The sequence below is a fragment of the Gymnoscopelus braueri genome (genome assembly GCF_963280865.1).
Source record: "Gymnoscopelus braueri genome assembly, chromosome: 5".
Lineage (NCBI taxonomy): Eukaryota > Metazoa > Chordata > Actinopteri > Myctophiformes > Myctophidae > Gymnoscopelus > Gymnoscopelus braueri.
In genome coordinates this window covers 5,481,882-5,505,637 of record NC_137606.1, presented here as the reverse complement: position 1 = coordinate 5,505,637, position 23,756 = coordinate 5,481,882, and the positions used below count along the sequence as shown (strand labels likewise).

Sequence of the window (23,756 nt, the reverse complement as noted above, 5' to 3'; positions counted from 1 at the left end):
ACTTTTGTGTTAAAATAATAATAAAAAAGGAACTGTTTTGGACATACAGCAACACTATAATGAATGAGGCCGTAGTAATGTAGTACCATGGCGGCTGTACATACATAAATGCCACACTCACAGGTAGACAGGATTTAAAGACCCACTTCCTTTATCTGAAATCTGACGCTTTCTTTCACACTTCAGCTGCGGGTGAAGACAAAAACCAAAGACCAAGAAAAAACTGGAAAAATCCTATCAAAAACCTGCATTCAGTCTGAACACAACAAACACAACTCTTTTGTACAGATTACCATTCTCTCTCTCTTCAGAATGTTACGAATAAAACGTGCAACTTGATTCGTAGGCTCGAGATTCTGAACATAACTTGAATGTTTTCTCAGAAACGACAACCATATGAAAAAACAGACATACGCAAATAGATTTTTTTTGCCTGGAGTTGCATGGATTTTGACATTCAATATTACAATTTCATTAACTGCAGTAATGGGGTTCTCAAATTCTTCAACTCTATTTTTTTTGTCTACCCGGGACCCATAGTTACAAAAATACATTATGAATTAACCATTTAAGACTCATTTCAATAATAGGATTTTTTTCCCCCCTAATTTCTGGGAAAAATAAATACAAATTTTAAATATAGTCAACGTAAAAAAGGGGGGATATTTACTCTTGAGTCGTGACCCATAAAAATAGTTGAGTGCCCCAAAAATGGGTCCTACCCCATTTTTTGAGAATCACTGATTTAGGACTCCCTGGGCTGTAGTTTTTTCTTTTCTTTTTCCCTGCCTCCATTCGGGGACAGAGAAGAGAAGAGACGAGAAGAGAAGAGAAGAGAAGAGAAGAGAGGAGAAGTGCACTGGGCTGGTTCTGTACAGAGGGTCAGGGGTTGAAACCCGTCCAACACATTCTGGGAACAAGGCCAGCTTAGAGAGTGAGGAAAAAGACCAAATTGCAGCCACAGTACAGACAGCAGGGAGACAGCATGACACACAAGCAACTGGAGGGAGAAGAAAAAAAGGCCGATGGACAGAGGCCATTCTGTGTGAGTCCCACAGTGTGTCCTAAGGACAAGACTTGTCCCCCTCTGCTAATGGTCTCGTCAGCCAGGTCCAACTGCTCAAGTCCAAGGCAGATCTACAAGCTCACAACCATGTTGCGATGTGGCACGTTGTGAGCTTGTAGGGTCTGCCATTTTCGAATAGAGGAAGTACAAAATAGAGCTTAATTGGTTAATGAATGTTTTACGATAATAATCTAAATCTACAAAAGGTAACTTGAAACTAAAGTTGCCAAATAGTTAAAGTGGAGTAAAAAGTACAAAGCAAAACTAAAAAAAAATTAAACTTATAACAGACAGTAATATGTCCTTAGACACTTTCCACCACTGGTGACACACATGTCCCCACTGTGTCCTCAGGAAAGGACAGACTTGTCCCCTCTGCTAAATGTTGTCATCATCATCATCAGGTCCAACTCTTCAAGTTCAGTCTGGATTTTCTTGTAACCCATTTAAACCTGAGGCAGATTCTAATCTATTCTAAAGTTTTCTGAAAAACTTCAAATATTTATTCAAAAATTACAAAAAGGTATGTTGCTATATTCTGTACATAGCAACAACAACAACCCCAAAAGGGGTTCCCGTCCTGAAAGTTACAAATAGGGGTTCCCGCCCTAAATGGGTTAAAACAACCCCCCACCCTGGCTTGGTATTTTGATTTCTTTACAGCAGTAGTTCCCAAACTTTTTAGCTCGAGACCCAAAAGAGAAATTTGATGTCTCCCCAGGGCCCAAACTAGTGAATAGTGAAAATAGCCGATCTACAAGCTCACAGCTTGTAGATCAGCTATTTTCACGACTTCTAAAAAAAAGAAATCTTTCTAATTGATGGAATTTCTTTGCTGTTTTTAATCATTTATGAAATTCTTTTGAAAAATGTTTGAATTTATTTCGAATTCATGAAAACCTGTGTTTTTTTGGGAGGGGAAAATTTGCGAAAGTCTTTTAAAATAATACTCAATGAAAAACAAAATGTAGGAAACAAAACAAACAAAGGGATATTTACTCGCAACCCATACAAACGGGTCCCAGAAAAACTGGGAAACAGTGCTTTACAGAGACAGACGGTATGAAAGAAACGGCGTCTGTTGCCTCAACTTGGCTGGATTGGATCCCGGCGCGTTTGAGGTACGGAGACAACCGTTTCCAGCCACAGCACATAGACGTTAGACAGGCATGAAAAACTGATGTTTCTAAGTCACTGGTTCTTAAAGTGGGGTCTAGGAACCCCCGGGGGTCCTTGAGAGGGTTCCAGGGTGTCCCCAGCAAAATGAGGAACAGTTGAGCCCAATTTTAGCTGTTCATAAATAGATCTGTATGACAACGTGTCACTATGCAACGCGTTTGCTTTAACAAATCCTCTCTTATGGGGGTTCTTGGCACAAAATATTTTCAAATGGGGGTCTGTAGCTGAATACATATCAATGTGGGGGTCCTTGATATGCTAAATGTGGTACATTTATACAGCACCTTTATCCAAAGCGCTTTACAATGTGCATTAGTCTCTCTCTCTCTCACACACACACACACACACACACACACAGGTAGTAGTAAGGGGTCAGTGTCTTGCTCAGGGACACTTCAACACTATCCAAAGGGGGAGCCAGGGATTCGAACCAGGAACATTACGTTTCCCAAGTGGCCGCTCTACCTCTTAAGCCAATGCCTCCACCTCCACCTAGCCCCCACCTTCACTTAATGCGCCCTGCAGGGTTACTATCGGAATACTGATATATTATTGATTCTTTGATTCCAACATGCAAACATGAGCCTCTTTAATTACTTCAGTCTATATTAGTAGCTTAATGACTAGTATAACAATTATATATATTTTGTATGTCCAATGTATATGTATTTAAGGTCATAAAGTTAGCATAAGTATAACTAAATGCATTTGAAATAAAATATCTCTGCTGTCCGGCAGAAACCAGCTAACTCCAAAATGTTCATTTTTCAGGAAATGACAAAAACAAAACAAAAATGGAGCTAGGAGGTTTTGTTCATCATTGATAAGAACAGCTGAATGGACCTCCAAGCTCACAATGAGGTTGGAGGTCAAAAGAGGGTGGAGCCTGGAGTCAGCAAAACCAGCTAACTCCACCCCCCCTTTGGTGGAGTTAGCTGGTTTAGCAGAAAGTTTGAGGATCCGATGGAGTTAGCTGGTTTTGTCAGAAGCGCTTTTTAATACTTTTCATTGGTTCAATGTTTTTTTTACCAACACACAGACGTAAAGGGTGTTCAATAGCACTGATTTATGGGAAAAAAATGCAAAAGCGTCAAAATGGAGATACTTTTCGGGATTCCAATTAAAAAATATTCAAAAATAGCATATCTACAAGCTCAAAACGCGTCACGTTTTGAGCTTGTTTGCTATTTTTGCTACTTTTGTGTGACATAGAATGGCGAAAAAAGTTATAGAGAGACAGTATTATGCAATGTGGGTATAAGTGAGTGTGGAAATATAGTGGCCCTCTCCATCATCAAAGTTGCCCACCCCTGTGTTAAGTGGTCAGATGGGTGGGCCGCATGCATTTTCAGAGCATGTTTAGTTTAATGATCAACCAATCGATTATCCTGCATGGATCAATGGCAAAGTTACTATTTATCGAAATAACAAAACACATTTTCCAAGGTTTTTTTTTCTGAGTGCCGCGCTACGAGCTTGTAGATCTGCTATTTTAGAAAAATTTAGAAAATTTGTGCAAACCTTTGAATATATATATATTTAAAGCGAACATTTGTAACTCAAATCTTTGCTTCTGGGGGTCCCTGGAACAAAATATTTTGAGATAGGGGTCTGCGGCCAAATACATATATTTTGGGGTCCTTAAAAAGTCCACTGACATAGCAACATACGTTTTTTTTTAAAACTGTTAGGATTTAGAATCAGACATTTTGTAGAATCGGAGCCTCAGGCCTTAATGGGTTAAAGAAAAGATACCATGAATTATCTTTTTTTTAAATAATGTTTTATTATCATAAAATATTAATGTTATATTATCATTCAAATCGTAGTGTTTTGGCAATTATTTGGGGGCCCACTTGCCGTATCCGGCCCACAGGCTGAGAATCGTTGCTCTTAAGTGGTCTCTAGACCCAGCTTTATGGAGTCACCCCAATTAGATTGCAAGTTTCCTCAAATTTAAGGAGACAACTGTTCAAATAACCATTGTGACTGCACTAACTAAAAGAACAAAAAAGGAAGAGGAAGCTGCTGCCCAGGGGGAACATAAAAGGATGTACACAATTTCCTGTCCCTGAGTATAAATCTAACGTCATTATCTCTCCAGCTTCCATGCTAGTGGTGGCCAATTAACAAGTAGAGAAAGCAGAGAGAAGAGAGGCCACTTTACCCAAATTATCACACAGTGACGTAGGCTGAGACTAGGACTGGGTGATATGGAAATAAATCTGATATGTTTTCGCTGCTTGTACAAATAAAACCCTTCTGGATTCATCCTGATTCTTTTTTACCATAAATATCAATATTGAAATTGTCTATCATTTTTTTCACCATAAATATTCAAAAATGGCGTCAATGTGAGCTTGTAGATTGGCTATTTTTGCTATTTTTGAAAGAGTGCTAAAGTGGTTGAACTGTTCCTCATTTTGCTGTCCCAACTTTGAGAACCAGTAGCCTGGGAAGCATACCTTTTCGGGTCTATGATCCGGTCGGACAGTAACCCTACGTCACCAGGCGCGTCATCCGCGTCATCAGGAGGCCGGAAATGCAAATCCGGAAAGACTTCACCCCAAAATAGGTCTGTGCTAACAAAATCCTTGATGTGGCGTAGTTCAGCTGATTTTTTAAATATAAATGTGAGTGTACTTTCCGGAGACTATTTAGCATCTGTATTATCCCACGGGGAAATTCTATTCCATTTAAATAGGGATTGGGGAACCAAAACAAAGCGGCACCGCAAAACCGGATCGGCACAATCCGGAAAGAGAATTCTTTATTTTTTTCAGTAGGCGTGGCCTAGACCGGATCACACAGGTCTTTAGTAACGCATACCAGGCTTTCCTCCGAGGTGGAAAGACTGGTGACACGAGGTTAGAGAACCAGTGGTTTAAAACACATAGCCAACCAAGAGCCTGCGCAGCCTCATGACCTGTGGTTCTCCTCAAATGAACGTAGGGCTGGGCAATTAACCAAAAGTACATCTAAAACCTATATTTAGAAACAATAACCGACTTAATCTTGCTCATGACCTGTGGTTCTCCTCAACTGAACGTAGGGCTGGGCAATTAACCAAAAGTACATCTAAAACCTATATTTAGAATCAAGTTCCGACTTAATCTTGCTCATGGAGGTTAATCAAAATTACTTAATTGTAAAATGGTGGCGTACAAAAAAAATGTACATGTTGAGCTTATAGGTATTCTATTTTTCTTTTTTACATTAATCAGAATAGAGGCAAAAGTTTGAAATGATCATGATGTTAATTTGAAGTCATATTGCCCAGCCCACATTAAACGCTACCAGAACAGCGCCGGTATGCTTTCCCTCTAGCAGTGTGACGTGACGCCGTGGCGTGCAGGCTTTGGAAATGTTTCAACATTTTTGAAAGGACAAAATAGGGCTTAAAAGGACTTTGCCCATTATCAAACCTTGTCTTTAATTGGTCCTCACTAATGCTCATTATAAGATGGTATCATTTCTGTCTACTACTCGCTCTGTGTCTCAGAGGAGGGCTGTGGACAGTTCAGAAACCTGCCTACCAGTGATATCACCGATGGGGATTCCAAAAGCTAGAAAGTACAGACTTTTTCTTCCTGGAAAGCTAGCACGCTGAAATAGAAGCCATTGGTCTTGCATCAATATTGATTTTTTTGGTCTGAAATATTGTTTGAAATTACCACGGATGCTGTCACACTGGTAGGGAGGTTTCTGAACTTTCCACAGACCACCTCTGAGACAGTGAGTAGACAGAAATGTCTAATCATAATGAATATTATTGAGGGACTTCTTTTTTTTAAATCTCTTTTAGAGACTGGCTAAGAAGGTAGCAGCCATATAAAACTACAAAAATCACAACATATTGCAATACAACATACACAATAAAAACATTAAGAAAGATATTCAACCATTTGGCCTCTCAAGAAAAAAGAAAACAATGACATGCCTCCATCACCACATCTTTTATGATTCCCTTAAATGCATCAGTGGATATAAACGTGTCCAATTTAGTAGATAATTCCATGACACAGTAGGAAAATGCAGTTTTCCTCAGATCTGTCCAAACCCGAGGAACATTAAAAAGCAACCACCAGAGCTGGGACAGAGAAGGTTACAGAGGTAAGCTTCAAGCAATTACAGTGTATGAAGACAACATTGAAAATGGGCTATGTCCTCCTTTAAGTGATTAAAACCAGTAAAAGACAGCACTTATGCCATATCCTGATATCACGGCATCCAAAAATCCCAGAAAATATGTATTCTTTTTTTTTACTTAAATTTTTATCCCACGATTTTGTAACCCTATTTTTAACACCCAGTGACAATTGTCTATGTAATCCTGGGCACTACCTTCCCTCTGCCAACCTAGGGAGGCCAGGGCCTTCTAATAACACAATATCGATATAATATCGACATAAAGTCCAGCTATATCTGAGCCCAGCAAGAGAGGAAGTGAAAGAAAGCAGAGCTGCTCAGCGAGCCTCCCGTCAAACCGGAGGCTTTCTCCTATGCTTCTCACTGTCACACAAACTAAATACACACAACTCAAATGAACAAACACACACACACTCTGAGACGCCTGCTGAACATGCATAAGGAAGCTATGAGGTGGAGGGAGGGAGGAAAGTAGGGTGTTTTGGTTTAAATGTAACATGTTGGTCTTCCCCTCTGGACAATTGCCAGGGGAATTTTGTTGAACAGGCTGCTAAAGTGCCTAAAATTAATAAAATAAAAACAATGCCATGCTGTTTTATTGTCTGCCTGCCTGTCATATATAGCTCCTTGGCAAGTAGAGCGGCCACTTGGGAACCGGTAGGCCGGTCACAATTATTACATAATCGCCTATTCGCAATTCTTTGAGATAATCACAACTATTTTTTGCATAATCGTCATAATCATTACCTTTACATTGAAATATATTCATATATTTTCAAACCTTTTCAAAAATAGTGGAAATAGCAGATCTACAAGCTCAAAACGCGTCATTTGAGCTTGTGGATCGGATGTTTTATTTTTCAGTATAAAGTTATAAAATTATATAAGTTATTTGTCATATCTGCCCAGTCCAACTTTTGTTTACGAAGCCTAAAAGCCAAACAGAAATGTCATTTGTATTCATATTGTCCCAATGTTCAACGACAGAAACGCAATGAAATTGTTAGTCGCAATTATTTGAGCGACAATTAATAGTCAAGTAAAATTCATTATTACGGGTCCGGTTAGATTCCTGACTCTACGGAGGCTCTACCTCCTCCCGGTGGGGGCTCCTCACCCGCAGGTGAGCCAGCGAGGATACAACAACAGTGACAACACACAGAAATGTGTGTGTGGAGGAATTAATTGGCATAACGACTAAATTGGGGAGAAAAGGGGGTAAAAAAAAGAAGCTAAGGTTAAAGACACTTCAGATGACTGCCTCCCTGCCACACTGCCTGACCTGAATTTGTGGTTTGATAGCCCCGGCTGTGCCATGGGGAAGAAAGCCAGCTTTCTTACACTCATTATAATGGTCCTACAAAGTCAGAGAGTTTTCCAAGTCTTTTTAAGTAAGCCTGTCTTATTAATGCAGCTTTTTTCTTTTTTTTCTTCGTTTAATGGCCTACTTTGTCATACGAGAGTGTCAAGCTAAAGTAGTGAAAATAGAAGATCTACAAGCTCACAACGTGTCGCATCGCGATGCATTGTGAGCTTGTACTTCATTTTGCGGTTTTGGACATACAAGGTTTCCACCCGACGGCGACGATTTGTTATATCCAGGCCCAAGAGTCTCAGTGCTAGTGGGGTATTGAGGGCTGTCATGATCATGCAATTTTAGTAGACGATTAATTGGCATACAAATAATTGTGATTAATGATTTAATTGTGTTTTTGGTATTGAACATAGGAACAGATAAATAAGATGGCCCACCCATCTCACCACTTAACGCGGCAGCCGTATCGGCTGCCGTGTTAAGTGGTCAGATGGGTGGGCCAAGTTCATTTTCAGAGCCTATAGAGTCTATTTTAAGAGCATGTCTATCTTAATTTGAAAGGAACCCACGTAGTATACCTTAAGTTCTTATTCATTGGCATCCCTTTTTTTTATATTAATGTATATTAATTAATGTTATCATAAAAATCTCAAGGGTTTTGCCAATTATTTGAGGGCCCACTTGCAATACCCTCGAGGCCCGGGTTGAGAACGACTGATCTAAAACAATTGTGATCAGGTTATTATTACGTAATAATTGTGACAAGCCTAGTAGGGTGGGGGTGGTGGGGTGTAAAGTACAAGCTAATGGCCCAGGATAAGGACATTATCAGTCCTAAGTTACAATCCTCCTCCAGACTCTTCCACACTTCCACAGTGTGCCGTTATACTTTTTTATGTAGGTCAGTAGGTCTTACTGCTGTGTTTTTATTTGAGCTATCTAACCGGGGCCTGGCAAACTGGATGAATGGAATACGCTGATAGGATAGAAACCCAGGACAGCAGTGGTCTGTGGCAGGGGTGAAACAGTTAATCAAACTAATTGATTTAACCCGTTAAATCCGGGAAAGCATCGGTGTCATTTTAGCTATATATATACAGTAGCAACATAAGTGTTTCAAAAAAGTCTTAGGATTTTAGAACAATGGTTCTCATTTGTTTTAAACCAAATCTTCTCTTCTGGGGGTCCCTGGCACAAAACATTTTCAGATGGGGGGCCTGCGGCCAAATACAAATCATTTTGGGGGTCCGTCGTGGCATGAAAACGTTTGAGAACTACTGATTTAGAAGGCATTTGCAGAATCTGCCTCAGGTCTTAACTCATTCCCTGCCTAGAACGACTAAAACGACTTTTGTCCTTTAAGCCCCCTCTGCCAAGAACGACTAAAACGACTTTTAATTTTTTCAAAAAAAAAAAAAATCCTTTTTTTTTTTCTTATTTATTTATTTATTTTTTAACCCAAAGACCAAGGAGATATGATTTGTTGAAGATCTAGACTCCCATCCACTTCCTTGTTAACTTAAAACTTAAACATTTTGTATCTCGGCTCCTGAGTACTTTTTTTTTTTAATTAAAAATCTCTGGCAGTGGGCAAACGCAAAAAAATAAAGTTCTGGCAGTGAATGAGTTAATGAGTTGATTAATTATAGAAAAGTATAGCAAGAAAAATAACGCCATTTAGAACACATTTAAAGAAAGACACAAAGAGTCGATCGCTCAGACGTACTGATACGTGCCAAATTTAGACCTACATGTTTCATGTTCAATACTACTTCAATTTCAACGTGTAATATTACATGTCCAGTCCCGGCACAGTTTGACCATGAGAGTGGAATAGACATCATCCGTTTTTCCACGCGTGCGTGCGTGCATGTTGGAGGGGTTTCAACTACAGGGTGAATTTACACCGAGGGGATCTACAGAACACAATATCAGCTATGTTATAGTATCTTGGCTTAGCTTGCAGTTTTGGCCTCGATAACTGAGCTGGCTCTGGTAGAAGACCAGAGGAACCATTTATAGTCGCCACAAGCTGCTATATTTGGCCACCGGTAATAATGAATAAAAAAAGGTTGCTATTGCAGTTTGTTCTCCTGATTTGAAATTGAGGAGATGCAAATTGCCAGCTTTGCATTTATACGGAGATAAATGTGGTCTTTTGTGATGTGCCAATGGCGTGTGGTGGTCAGTACCTTCAACATATTCACTTCAATGTGAACAACTGTATAAGAACAGTCAAACATACATTTCACAAAGTCCAAAGAGCTACAATACAGCAATTTGATTGCATTCAAATGGCTTGTGGAAAGAACCACTATAGATGTTCTAAAGGTTTATCAGAAACAAATGGCTGACAATGTAGAGATGCAATCCATACAGTTTATCATGTTCAACTTCTTAATTCTAAGCTGCAGTGTCAAAGATACCTTCTTGTTGGTGGGTCTGACTTTAGCCGGGTGCCATGCAGCTTTCAATGTGCTTTTGTTGCACATACTGTCTGAACCTATTTTTTGGCTACTTACTGAAGCTCTGCTGTGCTTTATGTTGACTGTTTGAACCACTTCAGGATTTATTTGATTTGATGCATCATCATAATCAACAACAAAAAGCTGAAAACATGCCATGTTCGGTTGATGGCTACGATGGGATGAGTGAGGTTGGTAAATCAACAGGATTCTACTGTGCTTCAAACTACTCCTGGATGTTGCCAATGTATGGATGCAGATTAACTGGGAACCAAATAAGAGGCAGTTACAAGTGTGACCATCGAGAAAGGTCCTTAGTTTGACTACTATACATTTTGTTGTAGGTAAAATAGCAAAAGTAGCAGATCTACAAGCTTAGAAGGCATTGTGAGCTTGCGCCTATTGTTGCAGAATGTTCGCCTATCATGGCATGAGCAGAACCGGGACACGAGGGTTTCGGGACGGGTGGCGAAATAATTTCACGCTTGAATACTGCACCGGATCCATGCGAAAAAGTGGAAAAGAAAAGGGTAACAGTCAGTGGACATTCTAATAGATCAGACCTGAAGCAAGGTCTGAAAAATAAATGTAAACAGCAGCTTAGCACATTGCTTTTCCGTTATTTGTTGAGTCCAGAACTGTCACGGTATATTGTGCCTTGTGGAAACCTTCTCGATAACACATTATTTTTTCATAGCTCACCTTAGCAGTGCTTCTTGTAACTCACCCCATGCGCTCAGATCACCTAACCTGATAAGAAACACTTTGTCAGCACAGCGCACCAAATCTGCCTAGGCTTGCGTGTGCGCGTGTGAGTGTGGATGCGCGCGTGTGTGCGTGTGTGTGTGTGTGTGTGTGGACAGTGACTGCCATGTGCTTATTCCTTAAAATCAATTCTGAAAAAAAAAAAAGGCAGGAAGCAGATTCCAAATAACAACTAGGTTGTGATGTCAAGTCTATGCAGTCTCTCAGCTCATATGAATTATGAAGAATGTCAACCATTGAAGAGAGAAACAGGTGTCTCCGTGGTGCAATGGATAGCGCATTGGACTTCTAGTCAAACATTTGAGATGTGATTCAAAGGTTATGTGTTCGAGTCCCACTGGAGTCGCACTTTGGGGGAGGCAGTGGCTCAGGTGGTATACGCAACGTAATTGGTTCAATCCCCAGCTCCCCCTGGGTTAGTGTCGAAATGTCCTTGAGCAAGACACTGCACCCCTAACTGCTACTGATGAGCAGGTTGGTGGTGCCTTGCATGGTTTACCCCGCCGTCGGTGTGTGACTGTGTGAGTGAATGGGTGAATGTAACGCGCTTTGGATAAAGGCGCAATAGAAATGCACCATTTACCATAGAGCAATCAAAACAGAGAGATGAAAGCCGAATTATTTCCCCCTTTTTAATAGCATTCATTAAAGTTATACCACCAGGCCTGGGCCTCTGGCGTAGTGGTCCGGGCACCTAGGCTACAATGTAGCCTGACAGCGCTTCGCGGGTTCGAGTCCCAATCCCAACGGCCTTTGCTGTGTGTCACTCCCCATCTCTCTCTCTCTCTCTCCATTTACTGTCAGCCTACTGTCCTATCAAAAATAAAGGCAAAAAGCAAAAAAATACAATAAAATATTACCACCAGTAGCTGACTGGATAGCTCATCAAACGCATCATTGCAATGTCCCCGGTTTGATTCCGGCTAGAGAACTGTGTTATATGTACTTCCCTATTTCTGTCCTCAGCTTCTCCCTACTATCTATTATCCTATCAACCAAATCTAACAACTTGATATTGCCCTGTACAAATTGGCAATGCCACCTTCAATATGCATGCCCTGGTTCTGCCCAGGCACAGGCTACAAATCACATTTTACCATTAAATCCCTACCAACTTCATTAACATTATGACTAATTTGACTATGCTTTGCACACACAAGTTCCATTATTCATCTTGTTTCACAAAGCAACACCGTCATGGCTGTCGGCAGTGGGAATGTAGCAACTTGTAAATAGAACACAGAAAACGCTTTGGACACAATGACCCGGGATTATATCTGCAAGACACGGGCTAGGCTTGCTTCCACTTGCACTTGGAAAGCCACACAGTAGGCTGTTGGAGCCCTCAAAGACAATTCAGATCAAGTTGCAAACTCTGTTAGGTGCTATATATAGCTCACTGGCATATTGTGCACGTACACGGACTACACACACACACACACACACACACACACACACACACACACACACACACACACACACACACACACACACACACACACACACACACACACACACACACACACACACACACACACACACACACACACACACACACACACACACACACACACACACACACACACACACACACACCTGGCTGATTGATTGATGGAAAGATTATATTACCACTAGCAGTGAATAGGCTGAACTGCAGCATAATCACACCATATTCAACAGGCTGAGCTGGCTAAGAGCCATGGAAATGGTTAGTCAAAGTCAACTGTGATCACCCCCCTCCCCCCTCTCTCCCTCTCCCTCTCACTCACTCACTCACTCACTCGCACACACTCACACACACCAAGTATTTAGCCTTCAACTATAACCAAATAATTGATGGTTATAACTGCCTTAGTAATTCAGTTAATGCAGGAGTAGCTATTATTACCAGCATGCACACTTCAAATTGATCATGACATCCAACTGCAGTGTGAGTGCACAACAACCACAACAAAACATTTCAACCAGTTTGAGTCTTATATCGACATGTTAGCGTTATTGTAATATTTGTAATAACACACACAAACGGTCCGGTGTCAGACAGCGTTAAGAAGTCTTGGTTCTTTGATATCCAATTGAACTGACAAGACAGTTAACAGCTTAATGTCACCATTAAAGTCACCCCCAGCCCAGTGGTTCTTGTGTGGGGACCCCCGGGGGTCCTTGAAGGGGTTCCAGTGGGTTCCCCGCTAAACGAGGAACAGCTTAACCTCTTTAAGCACTATTATTAAAAATAGTCGATCTACAAGCTCGCAATGCCATGCGTTGATAGCTTGTAGATCAGCTATTTGTGAACAGTTTTGCCTATCACATGCCCAAAATAGGGACACCAAGTTGAAAGTGGTTAATTTCACTATATCATTTTCACTATTGGAATGTACTGTATGAGAATGACTATTCAGACCAGTCCCCCACCTACAGTCTAGACAGTTGTAGAATGCTATGCTAAATCTAATCTAACAACTAGTTAAGAAGACCTTCCCTTGTGGTGGTCTTTGGCAACACATTTTTCAATTGGGTGGTGGGGGGGTTGACATTAACATGTTTGAGAACCTCTGATTTATTAGCAACCCCCCCCCCCACTGAAGGAAGCTTGCTGGGCTCCAGTCTGTCACCTTCAGCTAGCTGTGACAGTGACAGCCAGGCTAGTGGAACTTAAACAACATCTGGTGACAAACATGGCAGTAAAAAGCAGGACTGTGTGTGTGTGTGTACTGTTTTTTTGTCAGCGTCAAGTTGACATTAAAGATGTCAACCCGTCTGCTGACTGAGTGCTGCTGCGCCAGACAGTCAGAGAGACACAGCTCCCATGGAGCTAACTACTTTAGCATGATGCTAATTCATGTTACTGTAAAGCTGACGTTGCCGTCGTTACAGCGAAATTGGTGACCTATCAAATACAGTGACCCGCGACCCCCTTGTCGCTAATTTCAGACGTGCTGTCGGCGGCCGAGCGAGAAGTCTTTTATAGTGTGGAAATCTTTACATTTATCTGGACTATGTATGGTCCTTGCGTCCGGAGGAAAACTCACATATTTCCATGTAAATTTAGGCAGTAATGACTGACTTTAGTCGTTTGTGTTTTTGACCAAACTGGCCATGATGTCACCATTATCTCCTAATATATTGTAACAAACAAAACGCCCAAAGCATCAGCATCCATTCGTGCACGAGCAACACCGCAAGAACTCGCACGACAGCGACCCCTGGAGTCGCGCAATTCAACGGCTCACCGATTCCGACGCAACACCCTCCCCCCCTACCTAGCCACCACCACAACATCTGCAAGCTTGAACCAACCCAACGCAATGCTAGCTTTATTAACGGGGATCCGGCTGGAACTTTGTTACTATGTAACTCGCTGCGTTACGCCGCCGAGTTCCACTGGTTGAAGTGGGTGACAAAGTTACCCACTTCAGCCAATAATAATTATACATAAAACGGACATTATAAGCACGATTGGATCGCTAATAAAGTGGCGGTGTGTGTTGTCTTACTGTACCCCGTCATGTCGCTGCTGCCTGGCGGCTGAGATGTCAGCAGAGGGCCGGTGATGTCTGGAGGAGGACCGACGGCCGGCGGCCAGTCGACATTCATTCCCCGATCGCTAGTGCTCAGTCCGCCCGCTGATCGCCACCGTCCACCCCGGATCGCGGTCACCTCAAGCACCAGCTGTCCCGCGGGTTCTAGTATATATATGTGTAGGGAAGGTTAGGTTAGGTAGGTTACTACTGGGTAAAGGTTTTCTTCTCCCACAATAAATAACAAAACACAACAAAACGACCCGATCGGCGTCTGTCTGTCTGTCTCTCCTGGATTGGAAGTTTTTTTTTTTTCTTTTTTTTTTCTCTCTTGCTCAAGAAGACGGAGGAGGAGGACGCGTCACCTTGCAGCGGTTCATGACTCCGCTCCAGTCCACCACTGTTATGTGTGTGAGATGTGTGTGTGTGAGACAGACAGACAGACAGACAGGGCAGGATCGCTGCCGATTCACACACACACAAGTCCATGATACTGTAGATCTGCAGATATACACACACACACACACACACACACACACACACACACACACACACACACACACACACACACACACAGGCAATTATACTGGTGTGGCCGCGCAGGCATCCGTATGTCATTGTAATGATGATCGCTACAGGGGTCCCTTATTGACTGACAATGAGGGTAATATTACGCTACACTGTCAAAATCCTCAGTGTTAATTTAACTCTGTAGAATAATACAAATGAAACCTTTTTCGTGTCCATTTTCGTTCCAATTTATATTATTCTCAGAGTTACACATTAATAAATAATAAGACAGGATTCAACCGAATCCTGTCTGACCGACATTGTTGGTCAATGTTGACTATTGTCCAATAATTATAATGTGATTATGGTTATGACATTATGTCAACAGCTTAATTGTATGTTCTGGATATAACAGTTTTTTAAGTGTTTGTGGGTGTGAGGATGATGTGCAGACATGTTAAATCATTTTTATTTACGAAAAGGATTGGGTTACACTTACAGCATAGAAAGACAAACTGAAGTACATATATGTATATCTATATTTTTTCCGTATCCCCCCTTTTCTCTTTTCTTTTTTCTCCCCATAACCCCCCCACCCCAGAGGACTATGACCATACTGTCAACCAGACAAACAATGCATTATATCAAAGGCTTAAGTAAAGGAAACACAAATAGAAAATGCATACAAAAAAAAATAAGATAAAAATAAAAATAAAGTGAAAAAAAATAAAGCTTGGTAAGTGCATACAGTTGTAGCATATATACCATTGTGAGTGGTAGGTGTTGTGTATAGGTTTACATGCCATGAAGTATCAGCCTTCTATGGAAGATGATTAGAAAAATAGAAATTAGGATTGTACCCTTAGAGTCCCCCCCCCCCCCCCCCTCCCCCAAACGAGTTAATCGGGAGAGCGTTTTGGAAATATAAGAGGAAGGGGCCCCAGATGGAGTAAAACATTTGAGCTGGACCTCTGATCGAGTACTTTATTTTTTCTAATTTTAAAAAGAACATGAGGTCCTGTAACCAGAGTGATATTCTAGGTGGGGTGGCTGATTTCCATTCTAGTTATTCTAGTTAATGTTATTTATATTAAATATTAATATTAGCAGAATGTCCCCTCATAATCAGCCAACAAGCTAACTCAACCTTTCAGTTAACCAGTCAGTCAATCAATCAATCAATTAATCAATCAATTAATCAATTAATCAATCAGTAAATCAATCAATCTACCAATTTATCAATCAATCAATCAATCAAACAAACAAACAAACAAACAAACAATTAAATAATCAATCAGTAGTAGGCCTACTTAATAATTTCATTGGTCAGCTGCAGTGTCCTCACATCTTCATAACTCGCAATATTTTGGCATCCTCAATGCTTGCCGTGAGTAGATTAAACTGAGCTGAATCAGTCAAAGTCAACGAGATTCACTTCTCAAACCCAACGTATGCTTCGTCGCACAACGGTGTCGCGCGCCAAAAATAGCAGACCTACAAGCCCACAAAGCTTCGCATCCGTGACACATTGTGAGCTTGTAGATCTGCTATTTTATACAAATTATGAATCGGGCTTTATCCTTCTGGCTGATATTTCAGGAGAGGACTCCCCCTGGCGGTAGGCTAGGGCAAATGTCGACAAAATACCCCCAGGTGAACTATGCAAATGCAGCCACCAAACCATCTCTACTTTACAGGCAGATAAGCAGACTGAGATGGGGTTTGTGTGTGTGTGTGTGTGTGTGTGTGTGTGTGTGTGTGTGTGTGTGTGTGTGTGTGTGTGTGTGTGTGTGTGTGTGTGTGTGTGTGTGTGTGTGTGTGTGTGCGCGTGCGTGTGTGCACATCATCAGCATCAGTCCATGGGGGGATGCTGATGATGAGTGTAGGAGTTGAGATGAATGTGAGCTTTAGGGTGTATGCATTTCTTTTTAAATTATGTATTCATTTGAATACAGCATGCACTGAAGACTGTCATGTCCTTGAGTCTTTTGATGCTTAATGTGTATTACATATTGGTCTGTCATTATGTATGTATGTATGTACAGTATGTAAGTATGTATGTATGTATATATGTACAGTATGTATGTATGTATGTGCAGGGCCGGTTTTGTCAATGGGGGGGGGGGGTTTCACTGCTTCAGCCCAGCCCTGCACATGAACTCTGCAGCCGCACTGAGGCCCCTGCTGGAAAGCATCCCAGCCCAAACATTAACGTAACTAATAATTGGGCCGCGCGACCCGAAAATGATATATATATATATATATATATATATTTTTTTTTGGGCCCAGCGGCCCACCGGGCATTTGCCCGGTACGCCAAATGGGCAGTCCGCCGCTGTGTGTGTGTGTGTGTGTGTGTGTGTGTGTGTGTGTGTGTGTGTGTGTGCGTGCGTGCGTGCGTGCGTGCGCGTGCGCGCGTGTGTGTGTGTGTGTGTATGTATATATATAAAATAGAGGTTCGGGCCCACACATCTAGAGTTCGGGCCACTACGCGGCCCTCACACCTACGTCGCATCACGGATCCGACCGATATGTCTGAGTCATAGTGTCAGGGCGGCTTTGTCAGCGTATACCCGTTTTAGCAGTCTGTGTCCCTTTTGTGCCCATATATGAAGATGTCTGTTTCTGTCTGTCTACCGGTGTCCCTTTTATGCCCATATATGGAGATCTTTGTTTCTGTCAGCCCTTGTAACTTTTATGCCCATACATGGAGATCCCTGATGTCATCAGTATATGCCCATATATGGGCATATTGGATGGATTTGCGGTTCTGGACAACTGGATATCCGAACTACTCAACGGCGGGCACCACTCTCCCTCGAGTCCTTGCAACTGTGTGCGCCGAGTTTGAAGTCGGTCGGTCCCATACGCACACATTGCGCCTGATGCCATGACGACACACTGAGGTTAGACAACACACTCCATATTTGGGCGTAGCTGCATTGGGAAGTCTTCATATGGTTATGGCTGAGTCATAGTGACATGAGCGTGACGACGTGGTCCGCCGGCCCAACTGTCCGCTGGCCGGTCCTCCCGCCCGCTGGCCGGTCCTCCCGCCCGCTGGCCGGTCCTCCCGCCCGCTGGCCTCCCTTAAGCCAATTTTATACATATATTTGACCAGGTGAATCCAAAGGCACGTTTCCATGTGTAAAGCTGCAACCATTGATTATTTTCTTAGAGATTATTCTATTATTAACTTTTTTGAATAATCAAGTTTTTGCGGAATTGCTGAATTTAATTTATTTTGCGGAAATCGCAATTTTTGCTATTTTGTATTTAACTTTTTCTCCCCGATTTAATCGTTATGCCAATTGATTCCTCCCCACACACATTTCTGTGTTGTCACCGCTGTTGTATCATGTTGACTCACTTACCATTGAGGAGCCCCCACCGGGAGGACACAGAGCCTTTGTCCTGCTCCTCCCGCCCATCACCCCCTGCTGACAGGTGCCGCCCCAGCCCGTAGGATTACGTGCAATGATGACAAATATCCCGGTCCGGCTTCCTTCCCCCGAACACGGAACAATTGTGTTCGTATAGACGCTCGACAAAGCCGGATGCACCACGGTGGATTTGAACCCACGACAGGCACTTTACCACTGCGCCACCCAAACGCCTTGCTATTTATTTTATTAATTTATAAAAATCAATTGACTGTTGCATCCCTAGTGTGGACTATATTAAATATTTAAATTATTATTTATTTAGCAGAGAAAGAAGCCAGAGTAGAGTGGGTGTAGTCAGTCTGTTGGCAGCAGAGGTCGTCTGTTGCATATTGAGAGTGTCGGGCAGAAACCTCGTATCTCAATTTTTCCCTAATTCAATGCCTTACTTTGTCATACAACAGTGTCACTCAAAAGTAGCAAAAATAGCAGATCTACAAGCGTGATGCGATGCGTGGTGGGCTTGTAGATGTGCTGTTTTAGCTATTTTACATTTTTTGTTAAAGTGAAAGTGGTTACGTCTGTCTGTGGATTTTATAAATATTGAACCAATGAAAAGTGACATATCAGTGACAAGAGCTTGTGACTAAATAATACATTGGAACACAGGCTCTTTTTACCATTTCCTGAAAAGCAACAGTTTTGGACATACAAGGTTTCCACCAGAACTGCTACAATATTGTCTTCCTACTACGTTTGAGAAAGCGGATGCAACGAGTTGGCAATTGGCATGTTATGTTGTCCAAAAAAACTAGTCTGCCAAGCCAACGCAATGGCAGATCTTATCTTCATGATTCCAAGAAAGAAAGAAAAAAAACTATGTTCTGCAAATGAAGTCTTCCTTTTTCTTTGTGTCATTATGCACTTGGGTACCACTGTTCCACCAAATAGTCCAGCCCAAAGATGCTTGCATGACAATGAGGTGAGAGTGAGCCTACACAAGGAACACATTGCATTATTATGTTGAAGAAGTCGTGAATGCCATTCCAGACAGAGATATCTGTCCCCCTGGGTCTATTATTCCCCTCTGCTATTCACCAGAGCAGAGGAATGAGCGCAATTAGGTGAGGAAATGAGAGAGTGAGGGATAGATTCTGGTATTTGGAGAGAAAAGCGAATGAAATGATGCTAGAGGAAGGTCAAGAGAGAACAGAAGAAGGGAACAGTAGGAACCGAGAGAGAGAGAGAGAGAGAGAGAGAGAGAGAGAGAGAGAGAGAGAGAGAGAGAGAGAGAGAAAGAGATGGAGATGGAGAGGGGACGAGAAAGTGAAATTTTTGTTGTCATGGAAACTGGCATGGATCTGAAGACCAAAACAAGAATGTAAATTGGTTTTCCCTCCGGGAGTGTGATGGAGCAGCGAGAAAGAAACAAACGCAGGAAAATTTGTTTAAGGGAGGAACCTCCGTATCGTTATGCGGAAATAAACTAATTTGAATCAAGTGTAGTGTAGTTCAGTGTAAAGGAGTATATAAGATGAGCAAATCTCTCTCTCTCTCTCTCTGTGCGTGCGAGCGTGTGCAAATCCGTGCACCCTTGGGTGCCCAATTTATGAATGAGGAATATGGAGAATGGACACATTGGCAAGTGGGTATAATAATCTCATTAGTCTTAGAGTGACTTTTGAGACTAATTATGAATTCTGCCAGTGTGAATGTGGATTTCTCTGTCACAGTATGAAATATACATTTCTGGTAATCATGTAGTCTTTTTCTTTTACACTGATTAGCTGAATTATGTTTTCATTAGCGAGAGCCCATCGCTGTGTACACACAGGTGTCAATTCACTGTTTCTCAACATCGGTTTCAGGGACCACCAAGGACCCTTACAGGTCTATAAACTCTGAGAGTGTACAAATGTGCACACTCTAAGAGTAAAATGGAAAACTGTGGATTTTACAGTATTGGGGACCCACAGCTAAACAATTAATTTGGGGTTATTAGCCCTTTAGTCTGAAGGCCAGCATCCACTTGAACCCAGGATCCATAATTATTCTGGGGGGAACATTAGCCAAAAATAGCTAAGCTCCGCTATTTTCAAGAAATCTTGAAAATATGTGGGGGTCCTTGGAACAAAAATGGGGGTCTGCAGCCAAATACAGATTGACATGAAAATATTTGAGGACCACTGCTTTACAGCAGCACAGAACATCATAGTATCTGTATATATCTTTCCTAAAGCCTAAACATCTAATTATCTGTCTACTGCATTGTGCTAGTATTTCACTAACATTCTCCTTCAACCAACTGCTGAAATGCCATCATCATTATATTCAATTTCAGAGTTGGCAAGAGACAATTTATGTTGCCAAGCAACTAATGGTTTGTGCGGTGCGACCCGGTTGCACTGTGTGTAAAACAGCATCTCACTTACGTATATATATTTGTACATGTTCAATGTCTCCCAGCACTTTGGCAATGAAACCCAATCATACAGCCAAAAACACCTTATTATCAAAAGACAATGATGGTGGGTGTGTGTGTGTGTGTGTGTGTGTGTGTGTGTGTGTGTGTGTGTGTGTGTGTGTGTGTGTGTGTGTGTGTGTGTGTGTGTGTGTGTGTGTGTGTGTGTGTGTGTGTGTGTGTGTGTGTGTGTGTGTGTGTGTGTGTGTGTGTGTGTGTGTGTGTGTGTGTGTGTGTGTTGCCTGAGTGTGTGTGTGCACGTGTAATGCTCACGCATGTGTTGCGTGCATGCGTGCGTGCATGTGTGCGTGTGAACTCCTGAGTTCATTTAAGACTGAGAGTATAACAAGTACAAAGGAGGGTGTATTTTCTCTAAGCAAAAACCGACGTGCAATTCACAAAGGAGTGTGTAAATCCCTGATATGTGCGGATCACGGTTGTTCCTAATTGAAGGTCAGAGGCACGTTCACATGGAAGATCCTTTGCATTGCTCCACGCCCCCATTTAAGACAATAAAGATGTTTACACTCAAAATATGGGTGTAAACAGCTGTAAGTGTCCCTTAGGTCAAATTAAGACAGTGGATTTTATCGTGTACACTTCAGTCTATGAAAAACAGTACACTCAAGAACACACCTCATTATCAAACAGAAATTGTTCATGCAACATGTAGTATTTCAATGGCAATGGTACACACTCAAATTCTAGTCTGGAAAATTTTACCAGATTTTAAGCTATAGTGATCCAGGGGATCCATGGATCAATCAACCAATCAATCAATCTGTCTGCCTTATCTGTCAGTTTTTTTCATTTTTTTGGGCACTTCATATCTCCTCCACATTGGGATGATCCATTCAATTCATTTCAATTCAAATGAGCTGTATTGTCATGAGAAAACATAAGTTTACATTGGCAAAGCAAGTGTCAAATAAAAAACGATCAACACTAAGAAATGTATTTACAATGGGAACTAAAGAAACAGAGCAATGTCACATTGCAACTTGAAAACTAGCTTACAAAACCACAACAATGTAATGTTCATGTGCAGTGCTATTAGAAATCCTTATACAGTATATTACTAGATTTTCAGGCCGCTATGCAACCTTCAATCATAGTCCTATGTTGCGCAGATAAGAGCAATGGTCACCGAAGTATGGCTATTTGAAGTGTTAAACACTGCTATAACACTGCTGCCCAGCAGCAATGCACTTGCAGTGCCCAGATCCACTGTCATACCTGTGCGACCTTGCGTTCGGGAGGTATGGGCAAAGAAAGGATCAGAGTGGGGGACAAATTGCAATTCCACCCACTTCCGGTGGTCGGATCGACATCCTGTCTTTGCCGCTGGATTCGGCTGGGGGGGGGGGGGGGGGGGTGGGTTTAGGTGTCTACGACCACTTGCTGGTTGCACCATTGAACTCCACACCCGTCAGAGAGGCGTGCTTATGGATACCACCACTTTTCTAGGGAGACCCGCTGTGATTGGCCAGTAGTCGCTGTGATTGACAATTCTCTTTTTTGCAACTATGCCTACACCTAACCTTAACCCTAACCCTAACCTCATAAAACTATGCCTGAACCTAAACCTAACCTCAGTAAGACTATGCCTAAACCTAACCTTAACCCTAACCTCAGTAAAACTATGCCTAAACCTAAACCTAACCTCGGTAAGACTATGCCTAAACCTAACCCTAACCCCAGTAAGACTATGCCTAAATCTAACCTTAACCCTAACCTCAGTAAAACTATGCCTAAACCTATCCCTAACCTCCGTAAGACTATGCCTAAACCTAATGCCTAAACCTAACCTTAAGCCTAACCTCAGTAAAACTATGCCTGCCAGGGAGCCAATCAGACACAGGTAAGGCGGGTCTATCCCATGACGTTGGTGGAATTCATAATAACGCGTCAGAGAATGTGTGGGTGAAGTTTCGAGTCAATCCAACCAGTGTTGGTGGCAAGTTTGGTGCGGAGCAACGGTGCGCCTCGCAGGTCCGCGGGTTACGTTTGGGACGTCCATCCACCTTCGACCCACCCACTAGCAGTGGTGGAAAAAATACTCAATTTATTTACTTAAGTAAAAGTATCAATACTGCAATATAGAAATACTCTGTTACAAGTAAGTCATCAAAATGTACTTAAAGTACCAAAAGAAATGTAATCATTATGCAGAATGTTCCATTTCAGGTTTTCTAATGTATACAAATCTCTTGAAAATAGCAGATCTACAAGCAAAAGTACTGAAAATTGGAAATACTCCAGTAAAGTAAAAAAATACCTCAAAATTGTACTTAAGTACAGTACTTGAGCAAACGTACTTAGTCACTTTACACCAATGTCCACTAGGACATTTTCGAATTGCAGCCTCCTGAAGGTGTGTCTTTAGGGCAGTTTTGAAAGTGAGTAGGGTTTTACACTCCTTTACTCCTTTTGGTAGGGCATTCCACATTTTTGATGAATAGCATGAGAACGAGTTCATTCCCTTTGTTGAGCCAAATATGGGTTGAACATGATTCGTGGAGCTGCCTCTGGTGTTATGATCGTGGACTTCATTTACGTTCATTTACGCCCATAGCAAGTTGCTGTACTCTGTCCTCAACCCTAAGCCATCCAATCCTAGCAAAATGAGCAGGGGTTAGATGGGTTTTGTGATTGAGGCCAAGAAGTAGCCTTACTAGTTTGTTTTGGGATGTTTGTAGCCTTGTTTTTAAGGCCTTTAAGGTGTTGTGATACAATGAGGAGCATGCATAATCGTAATAACCTTGTATGAGGGCCCCTGCAATAATCTTCAGAGTATTCTTACTGACTAGACGTCCAATGCTATACAAAAAGCGTATTCTTTGGATGACCTTTTTGATCACTCTTTCTGCGTTTTTGTTACCGGAGAGGTTTGCCTCCAAGATGGAACCCAGGTAGGTAATTTCCTCCTTTCTGCCTTTCTG

At 41.9% G+C, this 23,756-nt stretch overlaps 1 protein-coding gene across 1 annotated transcript in view; it reads right to left on the bottom strand.

The window, feature by feature from the left end:
- The window catches only part of bcl9l (bcl9 like), a 61,244-nt gene extending 46,376 nt beyond the window's left edge, over positions 1 to 14,868 (bottom strand). Inside the window, exon 1 of the mRNA XM_080428830.1 lies at positions 14,442 to 14,868. The gene's annotated coding sequence lies outside the window, so the exon portion shown is untranslated. The remainder of the gene's footprint in view (positions 1 to 14,441) is intronic.
- Between the last annotated feature and the right edge of the window lie 8,888 nt (positions 14,869 to 23,756).